Source organism: Triturus cristatus, chromosome 1_2 (genome assembly GCF_964204655.1).
Source record: "Triturus cristatus chromosome 1_2, aTriCri1.1, whole genome shotgun sequence".
In the NCBI taxonomy this organism is placed as follows: Eukaryota; Metazoa; Chordata; class Amphibia; order Caudata; family Salamandridae; genus Triturus; species Triturus cristatus.
In genome coordinates, this window is record NC_140580.1 from 1,052,319,738 (window position 1) to 1,052,345,648 (window position 25,911).

Consider the following 25,911-nt stretch of genomic DNA (forward strand, 5'->3'; position numbering starts at 1 on the left):
ATTTTTAAAGAGCCTTGTGATAAGGGCAGCATGTCTTTAGTCCCAGCTCTGCAGATAACATATATTCATAAATGCTATTTTAAATGCCAAAGTGCAGAACCCTAGCATATCAGCACCATTTGTGCCAGTATAGTTAATTCTTCTGTTACTAAGTCACCCGAAGTGCCAGTAGCTTTGGTGCAGTCCTTAAAAACATAGCTACTTACAGTGTACATGGTACCAGTGAGAACCCATGCCACCATAAGTACCCCCGTGATACAGTGTACACCTAGTAATCCAGAAATAATTCGTGCTAATACCACAGTGTAAGTCCCTAACTCCTTATACATCAGTCTCAGTATCTATATTGCAAGCGTGACCAGTTTGTAATGTTAGCAGCATCACAACACCACCTGTTTAAGCCCTAGCAAATATTGTCACCATCAGTGCAAGTACCTTGTTGTAAGACTTACCATTTGCATTCAGTATCAGACCAAAATCTAAAACGTAGATTTAGCAACACTTTGCCCCTAGTTAGGAAACATCCCTGTAATTCACTTCATGCCCAGCCATAATTTTATGTTATGTATGGCCCCAAAATCATCTGCCCCTGGTTTGAATTGCTATGCTGTGGCAGAGGAGTAGTGGAGGAGTGATATTTAACATGGCCTCTGTTATGTATCCCTGTCCAAAAGGTTAAAAAACTGCCTGTCATACTAGACCAACTTCCACTAGCTTCCCCGCCTTCCTTCCCCTTCCTGGCTCTGTGCTTTCTGATTTCATTCAAGGCAGACAAATAGAGTTGTGCTGACAGGCCCACTGTCAGTCTGACCTGGAAGGACTTTATGACATCACAACAGTGGGTAACAGTTTTTTATCAAGTGTTGCTATGTCATAGACGTGGGTTATGAGATTCAGAAATAAAGGATATGGGCTCTTTATGACAGCCATATATAACACAGTTCTTTACCCACTGTTATTACGTCAGAAAGTCCTTCTGGGCCAGGCTGCCAGGGCTCCCTGAGAGCCTATAATTGTCTGCTTTACTGGAAGCAGAAAGCACAGATGGAGTGTGAATGAAAGCAAGGAAGGTGGTGGGGACTGGTTAAGGATGGAAGGTGGGGTATGTTTACACATTTGAGTGAGTGAGTGAGCATAAGCCAAGATATGTATGACTCCCACTTACCTCCTTTGCCCCTGTGGAGCAGTTGAAAGCAGGGACAGATGATGTTGGGGACCATACATTACATAAAATTATCGATGGGTAAAAAATGAATCACAGGGATATTTTTCACCTTGGTATTCTGAGTGGCATTAAAGAACAACTTGAACTTTGCTCTTGGTGTCTATTTCAAGCCACTTAGAACCCCTCATGGAAAACATCCACGTAAATCACTGTTAACCATATATAATTATTTATGATGTTGTATACTGATTAATCCTTACAACATTTCTGATTGAAAAATTACCTTAAGGAGCTGCTGCTGTAGGCCGATAACTTAATGCTGACAAACATCAAGTTGGTCGAAATCAGATAAAGATCAAAAGAAATAGAATTTACTTTGAGCATCTTAACTGTGTTTTGCGACTGTATGGATTTTTCTCAATATACAGACAGTTGGCAGAGCCAATGAAATGAACCTAGCCTTGGTCATATCAAGTATCAGCTCATTATTGTACACCCCTATATGGATCTCATAAAACTTTGCATGGAGGAATTGATGAATCCTGAGCCTAGGTAGATTCAACATAACCTGTTTTATTAAGAACTGAAGAAGAATCTGTAATCAAAAGCCCTGAGGCCTCGCAAATCACCAGAGCTGACTTGAGGTGTCACCTAGGTATTTCCTGAACCACCTATTCCTCAGTAGTGGTGTCGTCTGGAATCCCAAAAATCTCTTCAGCTGTAAGGCTCAGGCGACTGTACTCCATGCTGCTTTGAGATCACACACAGAAGCATAGACTTCATCAAGACTATAGCTAGAACCAGTTAATTTGTAAAAAATATAAGTGTCCTCAGGAGGCAGCTTGCACCAGCCCATTTCTCCTGGTAGCGCCACCTAAAACAGAACCAACTACTAACCATGAAAGCGGGGAAAGCTTGTGGTGCAATGGCCAGAGCTGCTTACTTCACTGCTGGGGGACCAGGTTCGAGTCTCAGCGTCGGCTGAACACCCTTAAATTCTGGGCAAATTACTTAATCTCCCCTTGCCTACCATAAATGAATGTGTCCTTAACTGGTGGTCAGGAAAAGCACTGGTGTTGATGATTAAGTGCTGGTGCTGAGCACCGGAAACCACCGGCTCAAATTAAGCACTGGCTAGAACTAACGTTTAGACATTAGAAACAGCATCTTCTGACAACATGTTGCCCCAAGTGGCAGTTAGCAAAGATGAAGCTTGAACCAAGGAATACCTACAGTAGGATAGTGGCAGCGTATTCTAGTTTCCTCAGAAGTGACACATTAGTTTACTAAATTAACTAAAGTATAATCTTTCCAAGCGAAACAGAAGAGGTTTGTCGCTCATCTCCAACCCCCAAATGTATATTTTGTGTAGGTTTGTGTAGTTAATGCAAGATTTGGGACATGAGGGTATATGTACCTGTTTAGAAAGGAGAATGGGTTGTAACAGATTACAAGTCAAAAGGTGGTCCTTAGACAAATCGAGGTGGGCAGAAGTAGTGGTTTGAATGGACAATTGGCACACAAATATGGGGTGGGACAGTAAGGCAGGAAGAGTGGCAACTCTGTGTCCTAAACCGGTAAGCCCTAGCATTTCACCTGACATGTCCTGACATTCTCATACATACCCAAAGGCACACAAGGCCCCTAGGTGGTACTCCGCTTGAAGCGTGTGTTCCGATTGCAGACTGCAGGTGCTGCAGGAGTCTCCATTGTCTGCTTGCTTTCCCACTCAACAACTCACCCACCCATCTCTCCCGCACAAGGCAACATGCTGCAGGCCAGCAGCGACCAGAAGATCGTGGCTTTTTCGGTGCGGGTGGGATGACTGGTTACTAAAATACCCAATTTCACACATTCCCTCCTCTTATAGAGGAGCCATCCTCTGAGATGTGTCCTTTGACATTAACCATTGTGTTGCCAAATTTGAGACCCTTCCCCCAACATCATTGAGGGGGTGTGGCCTTATTCCTGACTGCTTCCCACCAATCTGCCCACAGCTCCTCATCCAGCCAGCATACTTCTTAAAAGGGGGCATTTAATGTGGAGCTGATTGAAGCACAGGAGCATTCAGTACATTTGCTCAGTATATTAGTTTCTCTGGGTTCAATGGTAAGCAAAGCAGAAGGCAAACACCAGAGCCTTTCTATCATATCCTCACCTTGGGCCACTTAGCAGGTGGGACCTTGCTCCTTCCTCCCATCGATTCGTTTTGCATTAAAAAAAATAATCTTCTGATATATGAACTCTGAGCTCAGACACATTTGATATATCAAGTCCATGGGGCCAAAAAAAGGAAAAGATTAAAGAAAAAAAAAACGCAAGACAAACTTCTGTATGATGTACAAGGACTCTCAAAGTCAAAGGAAGCAGCGGGGACTCTTGTGCTGACAAGAAGTGCTCAGAATGATTCATTAGTTTAAAGCACATGCCTTGGAAAGGAGCCAACATAGACTCGCAGCTCTGCGAATTCAGGGCGGGGAGGGAACGGAGTGGGGGCTTTAGGGGGAAGAAAGATTGAAAACAATAGCTCGCTGTTCATGTCTTTGATTGCTTCCATCTTCATCTGTATAAAATACACTTTACTGAAACCAATACACTTTGTATGCAACAAGGACGATGTTAAATACGTGTCAATGGAGCATAAAATATGTTATATAGCTGAAAATAAATGTATTATGCAGAATGTGCTTTAGGCCAGTGGAACACTTCTGGATATCATAAAAAAATATCTCCAATGACCGTGCTTTAAAATTCGCCAATATATGCTTGAGGCGGCAATGCCAGTCCCCTGGCTTTGTGCACGTGCTCCTACACTTTCCACAGAGGCTCATCTGACCAGACGAAAAGGAGGAGTGGGGTGGGGGAAGACGGGCTCGATGCCCTCCACAAGCTTCCGTGGGTCACAGGGGAGGAGAGAGCTCTGGATGAGAGCTAAATAAATGTTGGCTGAAAAACTAATAACCACAGGACGAGAGTGGTGGGAGGGGAGTTACAAAGCAATTCTGCTGCACCTCTAGCAATTTATTTAATTAGATTTGAGCAGGAATGCTCTCAGCGAAAGCACTTCTTTGCAAACTCTGGATGGTGTACTGAATGCCCTTTCCTCGGGCTAAGGGTAATGACATTTTCATACTTAAGAAATATATGCATTAATGCCATATCCACAAGAAAAATGTACCTCGATACATGAGGTGCTTATAGCAAAGTCTTGTGTTCGTTTTCACCATACGCCTTTTTTCTATTTTTGAATCAACCTGGTGTTAATAGAGCATAAACCTGAAGACTGTGTAAAAATCATATTGATTCTTTCTCACACAGGAGTGTGGCAAGGGCTGGCTAGTTCTGCAAGAATTAAAGTGCTGATGAGACACAGATTTCTCCCTAAGCAGCACTGAATCATTGGATGGCCCATTCAATATGGGCCCAATTCACAAACATAATTTTGTAGTAGGTAAGTAGTACTGACTTAGTACGTCTTACTTACTACAAAATACAATCCACAAACCTACCAGTGTAAATCTTTACTTCCACCTCTCCTATCTTTTTTATAGGGAGATCCTCACACCCGTAAGTTTACTACTTAGGTGCTGATTCTGATCTCGCTCGGAAGGGCTCCGAACGCGATCCGGACGGAAAAAGTACGAGCCGTACATGTGTTCTCCACCTGACCCGTACAGCTGCTCGAGCGAGCAAGTATGATGCGAGCAACACGAAATTCACCGACCGAATCGCTTCTGGGTCCGAACCGCTCCGTAAGTCTCGTCCGTAAGCAAACCGTGCCGTGCAATGGAGGCGATTTCCGAACGAATCTGCATGATGCACGCGAAGGACAGCCGGATCGAGCCAAAGTTTCCGGCTCACAAAATGTCCGGGAAGCTGCCTTTGGGGGTCCGCAGCGGACCCCCGTCACCCGCAGCCTTACAACTCGGACACAGGGGGAGACCTAAGCGTCTCCCCAACACAGGCATGTACGGTGTGGATGGCACTGACGCGTACCCACTGTAGGGGGCGCCCTTGTGTGAGACGTACCCATTCAGTCAATGGGAGCCCATGTACGCGTCGTACAACCGGCTCCCATTGGCTTCTATGGGAGTCCGACCAAACCGAGTCCGGCAACATGCGGCCGCATCATACTCGCTCGGTCGGAAAACACTCTGGATCCGGCTCAGTCGGAGAGCTTTCCGACCTAGATCGGAATCAGGCCCTTAGTAGTAAATGTGAGAGGGATCTGGGGCGGTGGCAGGAAAAAAGGGAATAATTACTAGTAAAAGGGCGGAGTTTAGGCTGGAGTAAAGAGGGGTCAAGGATGGGACGTGCACCCACCCACTAAAGAGTAAGCCCCTTGCTATTAACAAACTGTACTTCTAAAATTACTACAGCCAAAAAGTACACAAAACAGTTGTAAATGTCAGTCAGTCATAAAGCTTTATTTCGGTCCTCAGACCATAAAAGTGCAAATGCGTTCAATTGATGCAAAGAATTAAGTACATACAAAAATACATTAATGTATTCAAATTCAGAATTGCACATCAGACACCAGGCGGCAATCTCTCAATGGCATATTATAGGAAAAAGTGAAAAAGTTTATTAAACTTGGAAAAAATAGTTAAAATATTTTAAGTTAAATATTATTGCAAATTAAATGTAGATATTTATTTTAAATGTTGAAGAAAATATAAAACTGCTATAAAACTGTAAACCTAATTTTGAATTAAATATTTAAAGATATTAAATTAAATTAACAATATTTTTCTGAAGTTTAAAAGTAAAAATCCCCAAATAAAGTGAAATATGTATTTTAATAAATATACTGTATTATGTCTTAATAATGATTGAAAGTGGTATATTAAATTATTTAAAAGTTATTTAATTTTATTTGAATACAAATTAATGTTATATAAATGTTTAGTAAAAATACGTTTTAAATATGTTTTTAAATAAGATTTTAAACAATAAATTAACATTATTTATATTTGCAACTATTTTACATAGTTTAATTTAATCGAACATTATTTCCTATGAGGTTTCATTTTAAGTTCTTACCGCCATTATTTTCTATGGGAAGGTGTTGCAGTACCCGTGGTGGTGCTTGTCTTACTACTGCAGCAGTAACTTTACACTCATAAATTTGGCTATACCCCCGTTTCAGGAGGTGAAGACACGTCAGTCTACAGTTTTGCGTCACTTTACACGAGTAGTAAATCTACACTTGAAAATGTATCTTGGTGAATGGATCCTTTAGTGTGAGGGTTTGCTGATTTCACACAAGGCCCTGCACTTATATTTTGGTGCATGTAATCCAATATTATCCATCAAATGAAAAAATGACAAGTGGCTTTGCCCACATTTGGTTAGATCACAGGCATCCAGCCTAGGTCCCGGTGGGGAAGATTCATGCAGCGTTTTCAGGATAACAGTAAAGTACATCATTCCCACTCAGTTGAATGGTATTCCAATGAATCTTTTAAGAATATCCTTAAGATCAGATGCATGTCACAATATCCAGCAACAAAATATCATCTCATTGAGAATGTCGACTACCACATTATAGTAAAGGTTATATACATTTACCTAATATGTAGATGTTCAGTTAAGGATAGTAAATCTATCCTAATTATAGTTATATCATATCAGAGAGGCAACAATCAAAGCGTTTAGGCCAATCAATCAAAATTCAGAAAGTTGTTCCAAACTGGTTCTTTTGAACACATTTTGTATTAATCATTTCTTCATACAGGAACAGTCAAAAGAGCAGCTGTCTGTTCTTTTGGCTGTTTCAAAAGTCTAAAGTTGCATCAGTGGTGCAGAATACAAGCAACTCAATAGCAGCACCCCTTTAAGAGATTCTGCCTGTAAGCCACTTGAATAATGATACTACAGATTACAAAAGGTGAGAACTAAACATCGGCTCTGCTCCTTTCCTGTCTTGAATTTTGTCAATATGTTCCTCATCAATCCTAAAGCATACTCCTGCAAAAGCGTTAATGTACAGCAGCTGCAGTGATCCCGCTGGACCAGTACTCATACCACTCTGAACTCCTGAAAACCTAGTCAAGAGCCTGTGTCAGGTCTTAAAGATTCTATTGTTTATTACCTGACACTTGACTATTATAAAACACTCTCTGAAAAACTAGTTAGACGTACTGAGACCCTGTGTAAAAACCACCCTGAGTGTGTGGGATTTGTGTAAGAAGGATAAAGTGATCGGCCAATCAGATTGAACAGCCTTAGAAAGACACTGAAGTTTTGCATTCAAGAGCATTCTAGGGTCATACAGGAGCTAGGCTTCCGCTGCCTTTCACTATTCTAGATAACACTGATTCACCTGGACCACAGTGCTGTGGTACAATCCAAGTGAAACAGCAAACCAGAGGTGGCAACAGGAAGCCCAAGCTATGCACAAGAGAGTGCATACATACTCTGAGATCATATACAGTAGGAAGGCCCTAATATGTTCATGACATGCATGCTTGGCTCTCATAATACCTATTTTCGCTTCCAACATAAGGTGTATTCAATGATACGTTTGTGCTGGAGGTTAGGAAGATATAATGTATGTAGCTCATAATACAAGTCTTTGGGGAAGCAGAGAAAAAAGAAAACAAGACAAGTTTTATCTTTCCCCATGTTTGCGCACAGAGTATAACAAAATAATGTCCTCTTTTTTTTATTTTTGAGCACTGTCATGAATTCAGGAAGTGACACAGGAGACTCAAGGTTAAAGCACACTTCCTTCGATTCAGTGCTTGAGTAGACAGCATGATATGACTTATCTGAATTATTTAGACCCTTGCTCCAATCAACTAGTGGAGTCCAGCATCAGCAGACATGACAATTAAAAAAAGAATAACAATTGATCAACAGTACTGAAAACATTTACAGTAAGTACCTGTACGTGAGTCTTTTTTCCACTTTAAAACAACATCCATCTTTTCTGGTTATATTTGTATAAAGTTAAAGAAGTCCATCATTGATTTTCATGGCCAGGCATGATGTTCATGAATACTTTCCTGACAACACCAATGATATAAAAATAAATATGGATCACAGAAGTGAAACCGTCACTCATATATTCAGAGACCATTACACATATTAATTAGAACGTGTTAGAACAGTCAGCCTTAGCAGATCTTCTCCCAGAATTTTGCCTTCACTCCTCCTATTTTTGCTGATCTCATTTTTGCTGGCCTCAAGACTCTGCACACTTTGCCACTGCTAACCAGTGCTAAAGTTCATGCGCTCTTTCCCTAAAACATGGTCAAATGAGCTTATACCCACGTGACACATTTAATTTACTTATACATTCCTAGTATAGTGGTACCACATGTACCCAGGGCCTGTAAATTAAATGCTACTTGTGGGCCTGCAGCACTGATTGATCCACCCACTTAAGTAGCCCATCTAAACATGTATCAGGCCTGCCATTGCAGCCTATGTGTGCAGTTTTTAAACTGCCATTTAAAACTGGCAAAATAAACTTTTTGCCAAGCCCAAACCTTCCTTTTTAAAACATATAATCACACCTAGGGTAAGCCATGAATAGCCTAGAGGGCAGGGTGCAGTTTAAAATGTACGACATGTACTTTTAAGTTTTACTCGTCTTGGTAGTGAAAAACTCCTAAATTTATTTTTCACTACTCCAAGATTACCATTGGGGTTACCTTATTACATTTAATAAGCTGTAACTTCCAATTGGGAATAGGTGGACCGGTCAAGTTTGGTGTCTAAAGAATTGTAATTAAAAACCCTCTTTGATCGTGAAGTTGGCTTTTCAATTACAATTCTAAAAATGCCACTGTTAGAAAGATAGCAAACACAACAAGATTATGGATGGAGTGCTGAAACTTTTTAACCTCTCACCCCCAGTCACAGATCTTGGTTTAATTTATTGTTCTTTTGCTCACTATGCCACCCCAGTTTGAATCAAGCCATATGCAAATCAGTCTTGACCCTGTTCTTCATGGGAACAGTCCAGCCAGAACTGCCAGGCCAGGTCCTCCGTGGACCGGAAACAAGCACCCTGGGACCAGTTTCCGGATATTACCCATCATCAGCCAGGCTAGCTTGAATCCAGTGGTACAGTGAGCAAGGGACCCATGTCTTGGAAAACCCTTCCCACGTAGGTCAACAAATGCAAAATGAACAGATGATGGACAGAATGCTGTACTAATCAAACATTCACCCCCAGTCACAGATCTGGGTTAAATCCATTGTTTTTTCCCACACCACACCATTCCATAGACCCAGCCATATGTAAACCAGTCTTGCCCTCGCTCCCCATGGGAACAGTCCAGCTCGAACTGCCAGGTCAGGTCCTTTCTGGACCAGAAACAAGCATCCTGGGACCAGTTTCGGGGTTTCACCCCTCATCAGCCAGGCTAGCTTGAATCTGGAGGCGTAGCAAGCAAGGGACCCACGTCTGGGCATACCCTTCCCACTTAGGGCAACACATGCAAGACTCAAACTAGCCAGGGAAGACCTGGTCTGGCAGATCGGGCTGGATTCTTCCCATGGGGAGCAGAGTCAAGACTGCTTTGCATATGGCTGGATCTAAACTGGAATGGCGTGGCTTGCAAAAAAAAGATGGATTTACCCTGATCAGATTTAGTTCAGCATTCCGCCCATCGTCTGTTCTTTTTGCAAATTTAGAAACATGGCACCTTCTTGTCCCAACTATATTGTGTCTGCTTCTTGTATCCTGGGTTAGGTGAGTAGGTGTAATTGCAGTTGGTCTTTGTGTATTGGTCCCAGTGAGACAAAGTGAAGCTAGGTGTTGGCAGTATGGGTCACTCTGAGCTAATGAGGAAGATGGGCCTACCACACTTTCACATCGTAAAGACCCTGCCTAAGCACTCTCACTAAGGGGTTGGAAAGTAGTCAATTTTGACCCCAGACAATATGGGGCCGGGGCAGGACATTCCAAGCACCTCTAAAAGCTTCTCCCACTTCAAAGTGGACCCCAGACACCAACTGTTCAGTATACTTCTGTACATGTGGACTCTGTGAGGAAGAAGGACTGCTGTGCTGATGAAGGGACTGCCTCCCTGCTGGACTGCTGCTGTGAAGGACTACTGTCATGCTGTGCTGCCCTGCTGCCCCTCTGCCCTCTTGCTTGGGCGAAAAGCATTGGACCTTCATCTCTAAACCCAGGACTGCAGAGTGACTCAAAGGGCTAGTTGGCTGGCCTCCTGATCAGGGACATAACAGACTTTCATCAACCTTGAACTCAGCTCCAGAATTCTAGATATCTGTGACTCCTTATCTGCCAAGTTCTGGACCATTTGAAGTGGGCCTGAAGGAGCTCTACCAGCCCATCTGTGGACCCAGAAGAACTGATGCACCTACTCTGCTACACAGCGCAACCCCGAGCTGCAACGACTCAGTTCCTCTGCTGTGTGGACTTTCTTGGCACAAGGACTTTGCATTGTTCTCACAGCCCGCAGCTCCTCAGAACCGACACTGCACGATGCATCTCTGACCCGGACCTCCCATCACCTCAGCTGCGCAACGCATCCTATATGTAGGACTCCGCAACTCTTTGCAGCCAGGTACTCTTTTTTAAAAAATTTCTTTTTTTAGAATTTTATATAGTGCGAACTAGAATTGAGACATCGGGTATCAGAGCGCTTTACATGAGCACAAGTTTCGTTACAGAAGAACACATTCATTTTTGTTAGGCACGGGGAGATGAAGTGATTTGCCCAGAATCACAGGATGTTGAGTGTCGTTGCCGAGACTCAAACCCCGTTCCCCAGCTTTGAGGTTGACCGCTCTAGCCGTAAGGCTACATCCTCTCCCCAACTCTTGATCAGAAGGCCTAACTGGGTCCCTTGAGCTGGTCCGTGCTCCATCGCAGTCAGTCCTAGCTTATGACTTTGTCCTGGTCTAGCACAACCAGATATCCACAGATGGCGTTTTGTGCATTTTGGTGCTATTTTCACTTACATGTTTAAAATTGCACATCTCTGGCTTTACTGGCATTTGGGTCTTAAATTATTTATTACTTTTTTTCTATCTTTCTAAATTGGTGTGGGATTTTTCTTGTGTCATGTTTCCCCTTTTTACTGATTGAAGTGCTGCAAAAATACTTTACACATTACCTCTAAGGTAAGCCTGACTGCTCTGTGCCAAGCCATTGGGGGATTGAGCGCAGGTTAATTTAGGGTTTGCTTGTGACTTCACCCTTACAAGGATTGTTGTTTCTGCTTGAGTAGTGTCTCACCCTTCTCAAATAGTAACCTAATTTCTTACAGAACTTAAGATGGAATCCAAATGCTTGCTACATCTGTTGTGGATCTAGCTTTGCACATGTTCTCACACTTTTCTGATATGAGACATGTGTTTGTTTCTTTGTGATGGAGCTCAGTATTTTCAAATTCATCCGTACACCCAGCAACATTTTAAACACCCAACTCTGAATTTCAGCGGTACTCTGTCTTGTGGTGAGCCTGAAAACATGGCAACCTTTGAACTATCACTTGCCAAGTAGCTCAGTCTTATATATGATTAGGATAACATGAGCGCTCAACAATTCTGCAGTACACAAAGTGATATTTTTCTCAGCAACAGTGACTGTAACCATAAACATAGGCAAGACTCAGCAGAACGATTATTTGAACACATATTGAAATAATGCTTGCCTTAGCCAGAGCTTCTATAAATGTAATCAATTGCCTAGTACTATTTTTATATAATCCTGAAACAACTTAGAAATCAAACATATCCATCAGGTGAATAGCAGTGTTTTTTTTAACTTTTGTGGAACCCCTTTTATTCATTACTGGAAGCTATGAACCCCTGTCAATCATTATCGGAATCCGGGACCCCTACTGAGTAATTATTGGAAGCCAGGGAACTGGGACTAAACATTTTCGATAATTTGAACAGCTAAACAATACATAAAAAACACAGAACTAAGCATTCATCAAACAAGTATACACATGTTGAAATATTTTATTTAATTCACAAAGAAATATAAAAAATCTAAAATTTTAATTTGAATTTTAATGGGAAGGTTGGAACTTTTCTAAATTCATACTAAAGTCTGTTTGAAGCACTTGCATTGCTCCCATGAATCAATCTGAGGATACTAACATAGGGCCGATTCACAAAGGTGAACTTAGCCCTGAAGTCTAAGTTTAGACCTGAAGTCTAACTTTATGCTGAAAGTCTAAGTTTAGAACTGAAGTCTAACTTTTGACCTGAAGTTTAAGTTTAGACTTCAGGTCTAAAGTTACACTTCAGGTCTAAGTTTACCTATGTGAATCGAGCCCTTAATTTTTAACCTTCATTTTCAAATTTCATCACATTTACACAATGTTTTAAAATGTTCAATTGTACATTTTGCTTCTTTATTTAAATACACTCTAATAATCTTTTTAAATCGACTGGAAGCACCACGATTTTTTGCTTGCTCCACACCAATTGAAGAGTTAGATGAGGGGCTGATTCCTTCCCCTCTCTTTTTTTGTTTTTTGCTTAAGAATTTTTATTGAGTTTTCAAGAGGAACAAACAAAAAAGAAGAATACAATCCTTACAAGAATAAAAACCATATTTACAAATTGTAAATAACCAACTAATATAGAAATATAGTGTATGAGAAAAATAGTAAAAGGAAAAAGAAAAGAAAACAGACTAGGAAAGGAAAAGAAAAACAAAGGAGAAGAAAAAAAAAAAAAAATGAAATAAGTAGAGAATGTCATAAAACCAGATATGATAATAAGAAGAAAAGCAAGTTAGGACATAGGAGCATGTGTAGAAAGATAAGATGTAAAAGGTAACCAGAGAAGATCAGATTTAATTTTTAGAGAAAGATTAGGAGAAGAGACACTAGCAATCCTATGTTCGTCGCAAATAAAATTCCACCACATCAATGAAGATATTTTAGAATTGTCTTTCCAAAATGATAAAATAACTTTGAATGCTAATGCAATAAAAAGGTCGAACAATAAGGAAATAGAAGTGGAGTCATCTACATCAGGTGAGGAGGAACCTAGAAAAACATTATGTAATGATAATGTGAGATTACATTTAAAAATATTCATGCAAGTATACCAAACAGATTTCCAAAAAGTCAAGACATTAGAACAATCATAAATTAAATGTCTCAAAGTACCGGTAAATGTAGAACAGAACTAGCATAGTGGAGACGAAGAAGGGGAAAACTTGGATATGCAAACAGGGTTAATAACAGCTCTATTGTAAATAAAATACAAAGATTGGGTTATACGGGCAGCTGCAGAAATTTTAAATAACTTAGACCATAATTTATCCCAAACAGAAATAGAGAATGAGAGGGACAAATCTGTTTCCCATGCAGTTTCAATAGGGGATTTAGGTCTTTCAGTTATATGTAACAACAATAGTTTATAAACAAAAGCAGCTTTAGGTCTAAGCATAGGAAATAAACTGTATAAAGGTGTTGTAGGAGTAAGAGATGGTATGGCATCAGGAATGTCAAAAGAAGCTAAGTGTGATTGTAAAGCAGCTGAAATTAAGAGGTATTCATTAAGTGCGGAGTCAGGTAAATGAAAACGTGTTTGTAAATCAAGGAAGGGAGTAACAGAGTGTTGGTAAACTAATTGATGTACAAAAATAATACCCTTCTCCTTCCAGTGTTTATAATAGAATGATTTACCCTTGTATTTGAGAAATTTATTATACCAGATAGCAGAGGATAAAAAGCATTGAAAAGGAGTTAGACCATTGGTGAATGTATTATACAGTAAATTTTGGGAATATTTCAAAATAGGGTTATTAGAGATGAAAGCACAATTAGACATATAAATTACATTCTGAAAAGAAAAATCCTTTAAAGAAGAGCGTTCAAAAACAATCCATCTGGGTATAGGGGTATCAACAAAGTCAAAAGATAAAGAAAATGATTGTTTAATTAAAAAGGCTGAGTGATAGGCTTTAAAATCAGGAAAACGTACTCCACCTTCAGATTTAAGGCGTTTAAGTCTTGTAAGGGCAATACGTGGGTGCTTCTTATTCCACAAAAATTTTGTACAAATGGAATTAATTTGTGAAAAATATGAAATGGGAATTCGAATAGGCATCATAGAGAATGTATAGAGGACATGGGGCACAATCATCATTTTGATAGTATCCAATCTACCCCACCAGGAAAGATATAGGGGGGTCCAAGTAAGAAGTAGGGATTGGATTTTAGTGATTAATGCATTAAACGTATATTTAATTGTGGTAGATAGAGAAGCAGAAAGACAAATACCAAGGTATTTAATTTTTGTGGGGCACCATGTAAAATTAGTGTCATTAAACATATATTGATAACATAAAGAGTTCAGAGGTAAAACTTCTGTCTTGGAGAGGTTTAACTCATATCCAGAAATACTGGAGTATAATCGAACCTCATCCAAAAAAGGAGGAAGGGAAGTAAGAGGATTAGACATATAAATGAATATATCATCGGCATATGCTGATATTTTGGTTTCTAAAGAATTAAGTGTGAAACCAGAAATAAGAGCATTAACACGGATGCGTTCAAGGAAGGGTTCAAGGCAAAGAACAAATAGCAAAGGAGAAAGAGGGCAACCTTGACGAGTACCTCTAGATAAAGAAAATGTTTGGGAAAAGTGGTTATTTACAAAAATACTGGCCCGTGGACAGGAATATAATAATTTAATATAGGAAATGAAAGTAGGACCAAAACCAAACCATTGGAGGGTTCGAAACATAAATTGCCAATTCATACGGTCAAAAGCCTTTTCGGCATCTAGAGTTAGTGCTGCAAGAGGAGATTTGAATTTTTTCACATGAGAGATAACATTTGCAAACATTCGAGCATTATCTGCAGCTAATCTATCCTTAATGAATCCAACTTGATCAGTCTTAACCAATGATGGAATAAGATTTTCAAGACGAGAAGCAAGAATCTTAGCAAATATTTTACAATCATAGTTAATTAATGATATAGGGCGGTAATTTTTACAAAGGGAATGGTCTTTGTCAGGTTTAGGAATGAGAATTATTACGGCATCCATTAAAGATCCAGATGCCTTAGCATCATTAATAAAAGAGTTAAAAAGTGTCAAAAGTTTGGGAACAAAAATTGAGGTAAAAGTGGAATAGAATTCAACCGAAAAGCCATCCGGCCCTGGTGCTTTCGCTTTTTTTTAAAGATTTGATGGCATTAGTTATTTCTTGGGCAGTAATCACACCCTCCAATAATTTAAATTCATCAGGCAAGGATGGAGGAGAGGGAAGGCCTGTAAAAACAATATCGAAATTTTGAGTAGAATGATTCGTATCATCAGAATAAAGTGATTCATAATATTCATGAAAAATATTAGCAATATCTTCATCTGAGGACGCTAGGCGTTTAGTAGATTCATTTAAGATGGGCCCAATATTTTTACGTTCAGATTTAATTTTTAAGTAGTTGGCTAACATCTTACCAGCTTTGTTTTGGCCACCCTGGTATTTGGATTTAATTTTAAGGAGGATATTACAAGCTTCAACTGTCGCAAGTTTGTTAAGTTCAGATTTGGCCTTGATCAACTCATGAAGTACCGAAGACGATTTGGAAGTGAAATAATTGTGTTCCAATAATTTAAGCTGTTGTAGTAGAGCTGAATATTTGTTTCGAGCGATTTTCTTTTTTTTTGTAACATAGGAAATAGTAAAAGCCCTAAAAGAGGCCTTAAAGGCATCCCAATTATTGGAAATAGAGGTTTCAATGGGATTATTAAACATAAAAAATTCGTTAATAAAAGTAGTGGCTTCTGTAATGAAAGTAGTATACGATAGCAAAATGTTATTAAGCTTCCAGCGGCTGAATTTTGGGGAGTTTAAGGAAAGATCCAAAACAGTAAGGACTGGTGCATGGTCGGAGATAAAAATTGACCCAATCTCCGATGATTGAATAGCTGGAAGTAGGGGTTTACTAACTAAAATATAATCAATCCTAGACCGTGTTTGATGAACATTGGAAAAAAAAGTAAACTCAAGAGAGTTAGGGTTACAAGTTTTCCAAACATCATATAATGGACGAGAGGTAATGGCCGCATGGAAAGCTTTGTGGGTTTTATCTGGATGAAACTTGCACTTAGATTGTCTGTCAGAAAAGGGGTCAATCCATTGGTTAAAATCACCAGCAATAATAATATTAGGGCAGTCAACGGAGGAAAGTAAAATCTTTAATGTTATGCCAAAATTTAGGATACGGTCTGACCGGGCCATAGATATTTAATAAGACCAAATCCTTGCCTTGCACAACAACTCTGGCCATTACCCATCGACCATCAGCATCACTTTGTGTAGATACAATTTGTACATGTAACGACTTATGAAACAATATCGCAACACCCCCTTTTTTACTAGAAGCAGGAGAGTAAACAACTTGACCCACCCATTGTCTCTTCAACTTAAGCGATTCTGCTTCAGTACAATGTGTTTCTTGAATAAAATATATTTGAGAGTTTATTTGGATAAATAGGAAAGTACCTTCTGTTGTTTGACGGGATTTCCAAGACCACAAACATTCCACGTGACAAAATTACACATGATGGAGGGACGGAGGGGCAATACATGTAAAGAGATGAGACACTTCAGGGATACATCTAAAAAGAAAAAGACACCACAAATAAGATAAATAGAAAAAATATGCTATACAACAACGAACAGTACTGATGAACACATGCGACGAACAGAATCTTGTTGAGTAAAAAAAACATATAAAAGGAAAAAAGGAAGAGGTGAAAAAAGAAAAAGAGAATAGAAATAGAAGAAAAAGAAGATAGATCAAGGAAAGATATCCAGATCTAAAGGAAGGCAACAATAACTAATGCATGGGGCGTAACAGCACCGACAACAGATGAAACGACAGAGGGAGAGATAACACTAGAAAAATTATAGACAGCCATAATAAATAAGAAAGCTAATAGAAACAGGAACATTAAGGACGATAAGAGGAACCAGTTGCAGAAGCCGTCGGAAGGTTCTGGAGAAAGGACTTCAGTTTAAGAGGGTCATCAAGAGTGGAGCCTTCGTGAGTAATTTTACACAGACAAGCGTGAAGGATACCATAACGAATATTCAATTGTCTCATTTGAGGACGAAAAGACAAAAATTCCTTCCTTCGTGCATTAGTAGCGTTAGACAAATCCTGTGATATGAAGATGTTATGACCCGACCATTTAAGGTGACGTTTTGCTTTGGTTGCAGAAAGGACTCGCATTAAATCAGTAAATTCCAAAAACAACATGATGATTCCTCTAGGTTTGGAAGCATGAGGTTGAATGCGACCAAGTCTATGAGCTCGTTGAATATTTAATGAAGGTTCAGGTGAAAGATCTAAGAGTTCTGGCAAGAATTTCTTTAGGAAGAGAAGCATATCCGGAACTTCAAGATTCTCTGGCAGACCATAAAGACGTAGATTGTTGCGTCTATTACGATTTTCAAGGTCCTCAGTGTGAAGCTTGAGACGTTGAATTTCCTGTTCCAAAATCGGGATTTTAGTAGTTGCGTCATGAACATCACTGATGCGTTGCTCCATATCTAACACCTTAGCTTCCATACTAATCCATCTATCCTCAATTTGCTGCAGCTTCTCGTTAGTCGTGGTCATAAAAGATTTAAGACCCCTCACCTCATCCAAAATAGTGTCAAGAACAGGGTTTTGAGAAGATAATATGGGTGAGGGAGGGTCATTTTTGGCTCTCTTGGGTTTAGTACCTGAAGACGAGGCTCTGACCGAAATTGGAGCTTCATTAGCCATCTTGGAATGGTGTGTAGGGCGAGAAGAGATTTTTAACAAAGATTTTAGTCTGCCCATATGCCTAGTGAAGGCACAACACTAATCAGCGAGGCTCCAGAGAAAAAAGATACCGAAAAATAATATTCAGTAGAAGAAAGAAAAGAAAAGAATTGTGTCACCCTCCGTCAGCACTATAATAATAATAATTAACAGGCATCCAAGACGACGTGGCGTTTATTCGGTCACAAACCAAATTATGTAGAGGCTAGAAGGTGTAACAAGAATGTAGTAAAAAAGATTAAAGCAAGCCCATTGCTGAATGAAAAAAAAAGGTCAAAGGATAAATTGCAGATATCAGCACCCTGAAATAATATCCATGATGATTAAATTGAATGTATAAGACCACCTGCTGGTTCAGGGCAGACTGCAGTCAGCATACACAGTGTTAGAGACTTCTGCCATTATTCCATGTTGATAGGAAAAAAAAAACAAGAAAAAAAACGTTGCCGTGCGTTAATGACAGAAACACCGGTTTACCTTACAGCTCGCTGCATGAGGTGAGTGACCAGTACAAAATGGCGGCCGTCACTCGCATCCCGATGAGGAGAATCACCGCTGCTGCCGCTGGTTCGGGGAATGAAGAAAAAGCGGTTGAAACGGCATCAATCGCCGCTCCAACCCTTCATAAGCTGAATTCCTGCATTCTGGGACCTGCGAAGGTGAAAAACAGGCTGTATTCCAGGAGTAAGCTCTGCGGTCGAGCGGAGCTTAACGGAAAGCCGCCATCTTCGTGCGGCGCGAGACCACGCCCCTCCCCCTTCCCCTCTCTTTTTGAAGTCTAAGGAATAAGCACAGTGACATTGTGCTTCCTATACGTATCCTCATATAGCTAGGGACTTCGAAAATGTTACGATTGTCTCATGGGCTTAATGAATGGATCGCTTCTTGAGAAATCTATATATTTCCAATGATCTAAGATGAATGGACCTCAGTAATTCCTCCTCTCATGTGAGGACGGATACTCCATATTCTTTCTTGTGCCCTGAAGAAATCCACATGTATGTGGACGAAACGAGTTGGCTGACCCTTTTTTAAAAAAACATATTGACGATGCAACAATAAAAAGAAGAATCTCAACTATTCCCTGAATATTGTGGATATATCTAAAAGTAGACTTACATTTGTAGAAGTGGTGCACCTTGGCTTGCTTTGTTTCTGTTTTCACCTAACCTAGGTTGGCACTCTTTGGACACAGGGTGTTTGCAGTGTGTGCACACATTGGCATATTTAAATTATTGGCTCCAACAGATTTTTGGCTTAGGGGTATCAGTTGTTTTTGGGCCACTGCCTGTTACTGTTGTCTTACTTACACTCTAATAATCTGTTAATATCATTTAATTTTGTAAGCAGTCGCGAACCCCCTGAGCATGCTTAATGGACCCCCAAGGGTCAACGGAACACAGGTTAAGAACCACTGGTGTATAACATTCATATTAGCTGTGAGCACCCAAAGAGCTCTTGAAGCAAAGAAAAGCTACCTTTTTCTTTTCAATAAAGCAACTAAAACCCAGCCTGCCCACCTGCCTTCCTTCAAATGAACGTATTAAATACGATAACTATTGGTTGGAAAATACAGTCTGATTGTGCCAAGAATGTGGTTAGACATGTAAAGCAACCCACAGACATGGAGGTGAATTGTAACCCCCCACAGACATTCAACAAAATGCCTCACTCTTTCAGGGCACATTTATTCCTGCCTCACAATGAGGAAGGCTCCACTAAGTCAGCAAAGTCCCTTTCCCTCAAAGGAAAGATGTGTAATGAAACCTGCTGGCTGGAAGTTGGCCACTGATATCTCAGTTCAGAGACAATGAGATACAAAAATAGAAATTACTTCTGAGCCACAGTAAGCTCAGCTAGAGCATAACACTAAGACACCAGATCAGACTGGTGAAATGTTTAGGCAGTGCAAAAGACAACCCTTCAAATGTTATTTTAAAAATATAGATGGAAAAATCCAATGTGTATGTTGATTTTATTTTGTTTGATTACCAAACATACTGAAAAAAATTATATTTATCCCAGTTATTTCCTAGTAGATGAAATATGTTATTAAGCCGAAAATGTAATAGAAAAACGTTTTTCAGTTTTAGGAACATGTGCATGCAGTTCGGAGCTGTCTAGTAGCTCTCAACTGTCTGCAGATGAAAACAACAGGAGGCCTATTATAACTAGGGTGCACTTTCCCGGGTTGCTCCATGGTGCACCTTCAAATAGGTTCACTGTGTGCAAACATAGAAAGTGCACCCTATTATGTTGAATGCACTGCCCTCAGGGCAGTCGTGAATTTGTGCTACTCAAGTGAAATACGGAGCAGCTGCTTCCAAGCCGTTCTGTGGTTTACTGTGCAGGCGGAAACCCACCTGCACATTTAAGAGGAGAGAAAGAACCCCATGCAGGCGGGTGCAGTGAGTGACTGCATCCACTTGCAAGGGGATGTCTGGGGGGGCCATAGGACCCCCATGGCCCCATCCAGAGGCCTGCCATCAGATGTGCACAGACCGTTGCCACCTTGACAGTCACTTGTTTCAGAGCAGGATGGGCTTCCATCTATTACCCTTTCCACCACTGCCTCATTCTAGTTGTGGAATCTGGGGTGGAGGACTCGGTTCAACATTTTTTCCAAGGCTGATTTGGGGTTCCATTCTAGCACTGGGTAAGAGCAGCAAACACTGAAGTCACTGAAGCATCTAAAGGCTGGAATGTATACCACTCCAAATCTTGTTATCCTTAAACAGCAGACAAGCACGCTTTGAGGTATGCTTAGGCGCCATACTTTCTTTATTTGAGCAGTGCCTTGTTATTCGAGTGCAGGCTTCATTTTGACCAGTATAAGCACATCACAACTGGAAGGATCGCCTGGAAAATTAAAGCAAATCATGTGGTCTCATCCTCAAAGATATACAAATTACATGGGTTGCTGAAACTGAAACATCAGTGCTCTTTCAAAGTATACGCAACAACAAAAGCCAAGGAATCCCACGAGACCACAGCGCAGTACATTTAATAATGAAGTTCAGCTATTCTGAATTTGGTAATTCTTGCTCACTTTCAGGTCTGCGTACAGACTTATTTGTCTGCTGGAGCTCATGTTATCAACACATACAAACCTAGAGCTCTCTTTCCACCACTGCCTTGTTCAGTGTCTTTTGCTTTTTAAGTACCCACCGGAGTATTATGCATTTATACATTTTGTAGAGGGGATTGGAAAAGGAGTCCCTTTTATAGCATCATCCAGGATGTATAGACACGTTACAATGCTACATATCGGTAGAACTCTGATAATATGGTTTCATTCTCACGATAGTTTAACGCGTGGCAACATTGAGCACAGAAGCTGCACTGACCATGTCTTTTTCATCACTTGAACATTTCAGATATATCATTTCTGAGGTTAAATGTCAATTGGAAATAGCACACATGTGCGATCCCAGTTCACTGCATCTTGGGTTTGCAACTTGTCACAAACCCCTCATGCGTCCTCTGTAGTGGGCCTAGCGCAGAGGGCTCATGTCACGTTACCCCTATGGTGTTATGGAGCTATGACAATTTCCTCATGACCACTGATTCCATTACCCTTGATTCTGTGTAGTGTTATTTTCCAAAATCATGATTGCCCTAATCCTTGACTCTGTGTAGCCTCATGGCGCACTGTGATGCCATGCAAAGTTTCCACTTACCTCCCGATTACATTACACCTGAGCTTGCCAGCATTCCCTGAACACATGAGTTGCCGGAGTCCTAGAGTGTTTTCCCTTGTGCAAGTTTAGAAAAAATGAAACATTTGTTTCTAGTTAAGTTGTTCCATTCGTTAGTTTGTGAAAGGTTAAGCCTGTCTACTAACATATGTTTCCTTCAGGAGTCTTGGAGAACCTTCCAGATTGCCAAGCGAGCCACCTGCTATACGTGATCCCATTGTATCCATTGGACCCTGAGCCAGTATATGTACCACACTGCTAGGCCGACGCTCCCTGTGGAACAAGCTTCCTCCCTACCCATTCCCCTGAAGAATCGACCAGTCCTGCATAATGTAGTGATGTCATGGATAGAACTGTGGTCGTGTAGCCATGGACACGTAAAATCTACAAGGGTTCTACTTTAGTCTGTTGCTGGAGACTGGGATGTTGAAAGCAAATGGGCTGCTCTGTGTCCATATAATAAATGTCTTAAAGCAAGATTAAGGCTCCGCATCATTACAGATTGGCGACGAGCGCCGATGCGACCCCACGTCTTCCTCATCTTTCTCTTATAATTACGGTAAGAGCGCTTGCTGTAAATCGTTAAAATGAAGAAATCGGCGTGCTCAGAATACGAAGGAAACTAATAATATGCCTGCCTGTGTAACATGCGCTGAGTAAAAATCGCGCTATCCCGCTTTGAAATAAATCAAAATAAAAAGAACTGCGTACCGGTGCAGCACGAGGAGCAATTGCCATAAATGCACGTGATCTCGCAAAATCTCGCGTGACTTCGCCTGATATGTCATAATCGGCGGCCATCTTAAATTCAGGCAAAAAGAAATAACGCAAGACTTTTAAAATCTTGGCGGCCATCTTGGAGTCAGGCAAGTTTTGGGACATTGCACTGAAATACCATATGACTCCATATTAAGGTCAGGCAAAATAAGTTTAACTCCATTTTAAGCAAATAAAACAGAATTAAACAACTAAATAACTTAATTACAATCAAATTTAAAAATATTAAACAACTAAATAACATAATATGGATACTGTATTAGTAGAAGAAGGTGACAATTCAAACAGCGTATCAACACATAGACACATGGATGAACAAGAAGAGGAAAGTGTGTCTAGCACAATTTACAGAAGGCCATTACCATTTGATGTTACAGATGAGCAAACAATTGCTCAAAGATGGGAAAAGTGGACAAGAGGATTTGAACATTTTCTTAAGGCAACATGCAAAAAATATACCGATGGGCAAGCAAAAGATCTACTGCTCAATTTAGTGGGTGATGAAGTGGAAGATATTATTGTTACATTCCCAGATGCATATAAAACACGTATGAAGGTATCATGAAAAGTTTGAATGAAAATTTTTACCCACAAAGAAACGTAGACTTTGAAAGATACACTTTTAACATGAAATGTCAACAAGACAACAAAACCATTGATGAGTTTGTAACCAGATAAAAAAATTAGTCATGTTTTGTGAGTTTGATAAGTTCAATAACGAAGAAGCTGTCAGGTTAAGAGTCATTTAAGGATGTAATTCAGTAGAATTCAGAAAAAAAGTTCTTGAAAAAATCTATGATTTGAAAACAGTTTTACGTATGGTACGTACTGATGCTCAAGCAAAAAGAACATGCGAATAACATGGAACAAGGAAGAGTTAAAACATTAGAACAAGATCACAAAATGACAAAAAAGGACAGGGTCAGTGGCTACTCCGCCCACTACTCCAAATGCAGATCAGCCTATTCAGCCTGGCGCTGACTCACCCAGCCCCTCTAGAGCCACTGCACCTCCCCAGACCCTGTTACTCCAGAGCCAGACATGCATTACACATCAGGCAGGCACAAAGACACATAGCACACAGAAATGCTAAAAATAGTGATAATAAATCTGCGCACACCATTGCGCAGCATTTATTACCACTATTCCAAACATACCAAACTTGATCTCGCTACTCCTCTCAGATCAGGAAGTACCACTGAAATACGTATCAGGGAGTCCCCAATGCATTCCTATAAGAGGGCAGCCTCACAGCAGTGAGAATCTAAAATGGCTGTTTGTCACTACCAGGATATGCCACATAGTTAAGGCACATATCCTACCTTTCACCTCAATTCACCCTGCCCATAGGACTAGCTAGGGCCTACCTTAGGGGTGACTGATATGTAGTAAAAGGGGAGTCACAGACGTGGCACCCACTTTATGTGCCACATCACAGCGGCAGTAAACTGCGCGTGCAGGCCCTGCAATGGCAGAGGCCTGAGACAGGTTTGAAGGGCTACTTTGGTGGGTGGCGCAAGCAGCGCTGCAAGCCTACCAGTAGCATTTAATTTACTTGTCCTGGGTATATGAGATACCACTTTACAAGGGACTGATAGGTAAATTAAATACGCCAAACGGGTGTAGGCCAATCTTTCTATGTTTTACCATAGAGAGCACATGCACTTTACACTGGACAGCAGTGATAAAGTGCCCAGAGGCCTAAAACCACCAACACCAGGTCATAAAAAATACCAGGAGGAAGGGAAAACGTTCAGGGATGACCCTGCAAAAAGGCCTAAGTCCAACACATATCACACAATAGCATACAGCCTTTTCAACAAACGGAAAATACACCTAGAACAAGCCAGACGTATTGACTTTGCCAATGTCTGTTCAAGTAGTGTCTGGATATCTGAATATGGAATGCTTGATTTTATACAGCTGCTAAAACAACTCCAAATATGACATTTGCAAAGAGAATACATGTTGTATTGGGAGCACTTTTTCATTGTCAGCATAAATAAGTGAAAAAAATGAGTTTCACTATGATCAGAAATAAATAAATGTGCATCCTGGAATGTGAAATGAAAATAATGTATATTAATGCATATTAATGCACACATGAGGCCTCAGAAACTATGAACTTTATATATATATATCACCAAAAATTAAATTTCATGCGCTCTCAGGACAATGAAACTCCGTTCAGATGATGTTCTGCAAAGGTGTTTATTACACTACGCGCTTGGACTGCGTCCGCTGCCTTGCTCACGTGTAAAGTGCACAAATGGAATGCTAACTTTTAAAACATGGTTTTACAAACATGAAAGAGGGACAACCAAGACAAATGTATTGTTAATTGCGGCCATATTGTCGTGGCAAAAAGTATCAATATTGTGAATACATGGGTAACATTTTAAGCGCCTTGCTATGATAAATGCACACACTGCAATAACGTAACAATCTCACGAGATCAGACAAAATATGAGTTAATAAACTGTCTAGCCAGTGTTGCAAATACTAAATACAGGCAATCCTACGTGCTCAGAAATAGAGTTGCCCGTGTGAGTGCAAAGCAGGGGGCGTTCAAAATCAAAACAACTTTATCAGTATTGCGGCTGGAACAGCGGCCAACTCGCAAAGAGTACTCACTCTGGCAAAAAGTATGTTAAATGCGCTCTGTATAGATCTTACTGTTAGAAAACAATCATACTGTGACTTCACAATGTTATATGTTAGTATACAATGCATTTAAGTAACTATATGGTACACAGAGTTGTCGCATCCAGAACTCTCATGTAATGATTTCCATTGGAGACAACTGCTGGCGCAGTGCCATAATAACCCCTAGCTGATCAGAGCACTACCGGGACTGTCAGTCGATGGCAATGCGAGTTCTGTCAATGACTCTATATTGTGGTGTAATACATCAAACTTGCACCGAATCGCAATTACGATAGCATTGGGTAAATTTGCAAACCGTCATGACTATGTATGTGACGATCACATGCAATGGATGGCAAGTGCCCCAATTGTCGTGTCTAGTCACACAAAGTTAATGGTGGCGTAATAAAGAAAATCTAAAATTGACACATGCAAGTGCCTCCGCTCGCAAGATAAATGCCCTATGGCGTAAAGTCCAAGTAACTTGACCTGCCAGTCTGTTATTCACTTACGACATATTATGTAAAGCAGTTACCAACTCGGTGATACGTGACGGTGATGCCAAAGGCGAAAAGGGTAGGTGACCTGTGAAGGTGAGTACAGGTGAATGGGCCCCTTCCTTTCCTCCTGCAAAAGAAACAAAGGAAAGAGAAAATTAGGTTAAAGATTCCCTGTGATACTGACTTATCTATAAGGATTCTGCTATTGCTATTAAAAACAGATAATACATAATACCAGATACAGTTTCTAATGCACAGAAAATGAAAGAGAGAGTATGTAAACATGATTGAAAACAAGTCAGACCATGGAGAAACAGAAACAGAAGACAAATACATATTTGGAT